The sequence below is a fragment of the Carlito syrichta genome, unplaced genomic scaffold, assembly GCF_000164805.1.
Source record: "Carlito syrichta isolate Samal-C Ts95f unplaced genomic scaffold, Tarsius_syrichta-2.0.1 Scaffold143077, whole genome shotgun sequence".
NCBI classification, from domain to species: Eukaryota; Metazoa; Chordata; class Mammalia; order Primates; family Tarsiidae; genus Carlito; species Carlito syrichta.
Window position 1 is genome coordinate 160,408 of NW_007087173.1, and position 7,488 is coordinate 167,895.

General features: G+C 46.6%; 1 protein-coding gene across 2 annotated transcripts in view; it reads left to right on the top strand.

Annotated features, from left to right (window-relative positions):
• Nucleotides 1-508: 508 nt before the first annotated feature.
• PIK3CD (phosphatidylinositol-4,5-bisphosphate 3-kinase catalytic subunit delta) overlaps nt 509-7,488 on the top strand; it is a 37,484-nt gene continuing 30,504 nt past the window's right edge. For both annotated transcript variants that reach the window (XM_008050144.1, XM_008050145.2), the window contains exon 1: nt 509-608. The gene's annotated coding sequence lies outside the window, so the exon portion shown is untranslated. The remainder of the gene's footprint in view (nt 609-7,488) is intronic.

Genomic DNA, 7,488 nt, shown 5'->3' on the forward strand with positions numbered 1-7,488 from the left:
CCAAGGGAGGGGGAAGACGCTCCCCTCACACTTTCCTTTTTTTCTCCAGCCGAACAGGGGATGCATTTTCCTTTAGACTTGGGCCTTGAAAACGGATCCACACGGGGAATCAAGATCTCAAGTTCACCAGCCTGCTTTTCGCATCCACTGAATGGAGCTCAAAGCCAGGCTTGGCTCAGATCAATTGCTTTGCTTTCAAAAGCCAAACAAAACCAACAAACAGCTCTAACAACACTCTGAGTCATCTGCGTGTATATTCCTGCTTCAGGCACTAGAAATGCTCCTGTGGTCGGTTTCAGTAAAAGGGAGCTGGGGGTGGCGTTGACGCAGCCATCAGAAAGGCCCATCAAGTGGAATGTGATTGGCTTGCAAAAAGGGAGACTAAGGAGAAGTCGCTTTTGAGCTCCAGTCCGGTAAGAGGATGCACAGGTTTTTGACATTTTCTCTTTTTAAAATGTTTTTCCTTTTTTCCTTTCCCCCCCCCCCCCCCAGACAGACAAGGAGCTCAGAGTCAGGCCAGGGCGGGATGCCACTCATTGATTCGAAAGCATCTTTAATCTTCCATACGGAGGGGCCTGGGCTGTTCTTTCTTGCATCACCCCAGAAAGGTAGGTTGGGGGATGGGGCTCCGTGTGTGGGGGAAGGAAGAAGAGATGTTATTTTGTAGTCAGGTTAAGCATTTGAACGAAACCCAGCTCCCCGACTCGCCAGCCAAGGGAGGACTTCTCCGTAGGCCCAGCGTGCCCAAAGGGCGGGGATGACCCACAGTTGTGGGCGGAGCTAACGGGGCGGGGCGTGAACTAGATCCCTGCGGGCTTTCCGAGAGAGGGAGGCTGCCTGGGAAAAGGAGTGGCTTTGCTTTGAGGGAGGCTGCAGCTCGTTATTAGGCTGCAGCATTTGGTATTGAGTCACTCTCATCACGGTAGCATTGGGCTGGCCCATTTGGGGAGAAAATATGAAAACAGTTTTCCGAAGGGAGCAGACTGAACTTTTATAATTCAGTATTACTTCTCAATGAGTCCTGCCGTGGGGACGTTTTGTGTCTCCGGAGAGTTGGCAGTCACTGTACCAGTAATAGGATGCTCTTTGGAGCTTCTAGGACATTAGCTTGAAAGATGAATGCCAGCCTCTCATTGTGCAGATGAAGACGGAGGCCAAATACCCCCATCTGGGAACCTGGGGTAGCTGGGTCTGGTTAGTGAGCTTCATGAGTGGGGAGTCTAGTGGTGCCCTTGCCAGCTCTCTGGGCACATAAAGTATGCTGTGTGTATAGAACATTCTGCGGGAGAGTTAGCATCATTTCAGTAGAAAGGGTCAGGGGTTAGAGTGTGGTATCAGCTTTATAGGCCTCCCCCAACCTCACTGTCATTTTCTCTCGATCTGTATTGGTGCTTTCCAAACTTCCTTCATGGTTGTGTATCTCTTAAAAAATCAAAATAGGCCGGGGGCGGCGGCTCATACCTACAATCCCAGCATTTTGGGAAGCTGAGGTGAGAGGATTGCCTGAGCCCACGGGTTCGAGACCAGCCTGGGCAACTTGGCAAGACCTCATCTCTACAATAAATCAAAAACATAGTTGGGTGTGGTGGCTCATGCCTGTAATTCCAGCTACTTGAAAGACTGAGGCGGAAGGATCGCCGGAGCCCAGCAGGTCGAGGCTGCGGCGGCCGTGAGCGTGCCACTGCACTCCAGCCTGGGCGACAGAGTGAGACTCCAACTCAAAAAAAAAAAGGAAAATCAAAATAGGCTGACCACAGTGGCTCATGCCTATAATCCCAGTATTTTGGGAGGCTGATGTGGGAGAATTGCTTGAGCCCACATCGTGAGAGAACTCGTCTCTACAAAAAGTAAAAACGTTAGTTGAGTGTGTTGGCACACACCTGTTGTCCCAGTACTGGGGAGGTTGAGGCAGAAGGACCACCTGAGTCCAAGAGGTCAAGGCTATGGTGAACTCTGTGATCCTGCCACTGCACTCCAGCCTGGGTAACAGAGTGAGACCCCTGACTCAAAAAATAAAAATAAGACCGGGCGCGGTAGCTCACGCCTATAATCCTAGCACTTTGGGAGCCTGGGGTGAGAGGTAGCTCACGCCTATAATCCCAGCACTTTGGGAGCCTGGGGGTGAGAGGATTGCCTGAGCCCACAGGTTCGAGACCAGCCTGGGCAACTTGGCAAGACCTTGTCTCTACAATAAATAAAAAGATTAGCTGGGCATGGTGGCGCGTGCCTATAGTTGCAGCTACTTGGAAGGCTGAGGTGGAAGGATCAGGTCGAGGCTGCAGTGGCCGTGAGCATGCCACTGCCCTCCAGCTTGGGCACAGAGTGAGACTCCAACTCAAAAAAAAAAATTAAAATTAAAATATTAACTGGGCATGGTGGTGATACCTATAGTCCCAGCTATTTGGGAGGCTGAGGCAGGAGTATCACTTGAGCCCAGGAATTCAAGATTATAGTGCACTATGATTGTGCCACTGCGCTGCAGCCTAGGTGACAGAATGAGACCCTGTCTTAAAAAAAAATCAAAATATTTAGCAGAATTTTAACCTATAAAGGAGATAACGGAAAGCCACTGTGGTAGAGACTAGCCCAGAACTCCTCCCACTCAACTCCCCTCCCCCTTCCACCAGCCTCTGAATCCCTCAGAATGCTTCTTGGCACCCCAGGACTCCTCTGCACCCAAGCAGAAGCCGAAGATCATGTAGACCCATGTTGGGAAATTAGAATTTTTGCTGCACGCCTGTTTACACTACCGTAATCTCTGTTTCAGAAGATGCCTTTAAATACTATTTTCAATCCTCAGCCTTTTTTATTTATAAAAAATACATAGGCCGGACACAGTGGCTCAGCCTGTAATCCCAGCACTTTGGGAGGCCGAAGCACAAGAATTGACTGAGCCTGGGGGCTCGAGACCAGCCTGAGCAACTTGATGAGACTTCATCTCTAAAACAAATAACAAAAATTAGCCAGGCATGGTGGCATGCGTCTGTAGTTCCAGCTACTTGGAGGCTAAGGCTGAGGTGGAAGGATCGCCTAAGCCCAGCAGGTTGTGAGCGTGCCACTGCACTCCAACCTGGATGACAGAGTGAGACTTCAACTCAAAAAAAGCCATATATATATGTATATATACATATATATATATACACACATGTATATGTATATATATATACACACATATGTATATGTGTGTATATATATATATATGTATGTATATATATTTACTGTCAAATTTGGAAAATACAGCAACAGCAACAACAAAAACCCTGCCAGCATGCTCTATAATCCTAAACCCCCTTTGAGGAAGCCATTGTTTTCTGTTTGGCGTATCCTCCCAAGAAGCCCCAGAGAGTCTTCTGTGTGTGTATCTCTTTAAACTTTATGTTTATTTATTGGTAAACATGATTATAGACTTCTACATAAACATAGCTGATTGAATGCATATGTTTTTCTCTGCTCTGTTTCAAAATTCCACTGAAATGACAGTAAAGGAATAAAAAAGATGGAAATCCTTAAGAAGACAGGAAAGGACACGATGAAGAGGGGGGCATGAACAAAAACTTTGGAAGCCAGGAAACAGGTGTGGGAGAGAGAAGCCAGGGGAGAATACTGCATGTCCTGGGTGGTGGGGGAAGCCAGCTGAAGGACTCAGGAGTAGATGGGGACTGTGGACAAAGTGCTCACAAAGATGGTTGCAGGGTGGGCTGGAAGCAGGATTGGTTGAGAGAGTGTTGGCTGGCCGCAGTGGCTCACGCCTGTCATCCCAGCACTTTGGGAGGCCCAGGTGAGAGGGTTGCCTGAGCCCACGGTTCAAGACCCACCTGGGCAACTTGGGGAGACCTCATCTCTACAATAAATCCAAAAATTAGCTGGACGTGGTAGCGTATGCCTGTAGTTCCAGCTACTTGGATGGCTGAGATGGAAGGATCACCTGAGCTCAGCAGGTTGAGGCTGCGGTGGCCGTGAGCATGCTACTGCACTCCAGCCTGGGCGCAGAGTGAGAGCTGACTGAAAAAAAAAGTGTTAGAGCCACCTACCCCTCCTTTAGCCCACATGGCCAGGTGACCCCTTTTTCCACCCCAGGTGAAGATGACAGATTTCTTGCAGGCAGTTTTGAATCAGAGAGGTTCATGCCCAGCCCAGGACAGGGGAAGCTGTGAGGAAGGCATCCCAGGGCAGGCAGGGAGAGGCACTGCACCAGAACAGGAAGATAAAGTGAAAGTTTGCACCTTGAACCAAGAGGCCATCTCCTGGTTGGGTCCCAGAGCAGGGCAGTCTGGCTGACACCCAGCCTCCAGGCAGGGCCTTGAAAAACTTCTCCCTGAGGAAACTGACCTCACAAGAAAAATGACCCTTGTATACTGACACTGAGAGGGACCCTATTGAAAAGCTAGCTTGTTACTTTGTCACTTCACAGGCTTAGTGCCCCTCTCTTACCAGAGAATGGACAGCCAAAGATCATCCCACATAGAATGAGACCCCTAGCTTGAAAGAGACCCAGACAAGCAGAAAAAATAACTCAAGTCATAAACATGGTTGTTAAAAAAAGGCACATTCATAGACCAATAAGCTCTTGGAATTAAAACTATGATAACAGAAGTTAAAATCTCAGTGGAAGAGTTGGAAGAGTGAAAAACACATTTCCAGAAAATAGAACCGAAAGACTTAAGAGATGTAAAATAGGAAAGAAAAGTTAAGAAAATTAGAGTTCAGTCTAGAAGGCACAACATGTACCTCATGGGAGCTCAGGAAAAAAAAGAGGAAAGAGAAATGGAGGCGGGAAAAGTATGTAGAAACAATTTCTAGAATTGAAGGCATTTCTGCATTAAAAGCCGGGCGCCTGTAATCCCAGCACTTTGGGAGACTGAGCTGGGAGGATTGCCAGAGCCCAGGAGTTCGAGACCAGCCTGGGTAACATAGGAAGACCTCATCTCTACAAAAAAAATTAAAATTTTAAAATTAAAATTAAGGCATGGTGGCACATGTCTGTAGTCCGAGCTATTCAGGAGGCTGAGGTGGAAGGATCATCTGAGCCCAGCAGGTTGAGGCTGTGGTAAGCTGTGATCAGTCCACTGCACTCTAGCCTGGGTGACAGAGTGAGACCCTGACTCAAAAAAAAACTCTAAGTACTACCCAGTACAATTAATAATAAAAGGCCCGCACTATGGGATATCACCATAAACTTTTTAAACTCCAGAGATAGAAACAAGTTATTAAACATCACCAGAGATTAAAAGGCTACATACAGAAGATCAGAGGACAAATGGCATTGGACTTTTATTTATTTCGTTATGTCGGAGTCTCACACTGTCGCCCAGGCTGGAGTGCAGTGGCATGATTAAGGCTACCACAGCCTCGACTTGCAGGGCTCAGGTGATCCTTCTGCCTCAGCCTTCCAAGTAGCTGGGACTACGGATGTGTACCACCACACTCGGCTAACTGTTAAATATGTATTACAGAGACCAGGTCTCACCATGTTGCCCAGGCTGGTCTCCTGGGCTCAGGCAATCCTCTCGCCTCCACCTCCCAAAGTGCTGGGATAGCCATGAACCACTGCCCCAGCTGGCATCGGACTTTTAAAAAGCAACAGTGGAAACTACAATTCAGTGGGTCAATGCTTTCAAATTTCCCAGGGAAATTAATTCCCAACCCAGAACCCTGTAATCATCATTCGAACAAAGTAGTAAATTAAAGACATTTTTTTAGATGTGAATTTTAAATAATGTCGTCTTCTTTGTATCCATCTTCAAGGAAGCTACTGGAGGTTGTTCTCTATTAAAATCAGGAAATAAACCAACAAAGGAGAACACATGGGTATAACATACAGTTGTTTCTCATTCTCATTTCTATATTGCAGCTATTATCTTATTTTGAATCTTGGAAGTTGGTAGAAAAATACCACCACCTACTCCACCATGGGAATTGAAAAGTACTCACTTCTAAGCCTCCCCTTTGTAGCTAGGACCTGTGATCTGGGCTCCATTGATGAGATCACTTGTGTCATATTTTGACAGTGAACAGAGGGATGAAGAATGTGTTCTGTCCGTGGCTATGATAGTGGCAATAGTAATGGGCTGCAAGCTTGAGTTCTTGGCACAGAAATGTCATGGGTATAAAGTGGCACCCACTGCTCAGGGTCAGTAGCAGCCACCAGGATTGGAGGGTGCTTGACACCAAGGACTCTCTGAGGCATACTGAAGCATTTGCCGTAAAAAGTTTGGCATTTTGGAATAATGACATATCTGTCCTGAACATGTCTCTGTTGGGGGAACCTGGACTATTTAGCTTTGCCATAGACATGATTCTACATTGAGTTCATTTACTATAATTATATTTCTTTTTTTGTTCAACTTTTTGTTTTTCCTGGAGTTGATGGTTGCCTCACCTTTTAATTGTTTTGTTTTCAGTTCCTTATACTTTCCAACAGAACTATGAAAATTCTCACAATGCAGCAAATATGTCAGATTATCTGTTCTTAATCAGTGAGAGTCAGTTTCTTTGTTTTCAGCCAAGAACTCTGACTGGTTAAGAGAACAGTAAAAGGAATTCCCACAACAATAGTGAAGAGAAGACCCAATCCTGTAGCTGTGTAGCTGGTCTATAGAGAAACCAGCCCAATTTGTAGCAAGATGGCCAAGAGCCCCAGAAGGGATATCTTCAAGAAAAAAATGAAGTTGATGGATTATCTGATGTATTTGCTGTATTGTAAGGAGGCTTCTTTGTTCACTTTTTATTTTTTAGTGACAATGTCTTACCATGTTGCTGAGGCAGGTCTCAAATTCCTAGGCTCAAGTGATCTTCCTGCCTCAGCCTCCCAAGTAGCTGGGACTACAGGTGGATACCTGTGAGGAGTTTTATAGTTCTGTTGGAGAGTTTTGATTAGAGTTGGTGTTTTGTACATAGAAAATAAAGGAAATTAAAGGCAGGTATGGTGGCTTATGTAATCCCAGCACTTTGGGAGGTGAAGGCGAGAGGATTGCCTTAGCCCAAGGGTTTGTGACCAGCCTGGGCAACATGGCAAGACCTCGTCTCCACAGTAAATGAAAAAATTAGCCAGGCGTGGTGGCACATCTCTGTAGTCCCAGCTACTTGGAAGGTTGAGGCGGAAGGATTGCCTGAGCCTAATGGGTCAAGACTTCGCTAGCTGTGATTGTACCACTGCTATCCAGCCTGGGTGACAGTGTGAGTGAGACTCTGCCTCAGAAAAAACAAAACAAACCAAAGCTATGTGCGTTTTTTATTTCATTTAATTTTGTAAATATTTGCAGTGCTGTACAGTGTGCTGGGCGTCCTTAAAATGACTGCATTCGACCGGGCTCGGTGGCTCAGCCTGTAATCCCAGCACTTTGGGAGGCCGAGGTGAGTGGATTGCCTGAGCCCGCGGGTTCAAGACCCGCCTGGGCAACTTGACGAGACCTCATCTCTATAATAAATAAAAACTAGCCGGGCGTGGTAGCGTGCGCCTGTAGTTCCAGCTACTTGGAAGACTGAGGC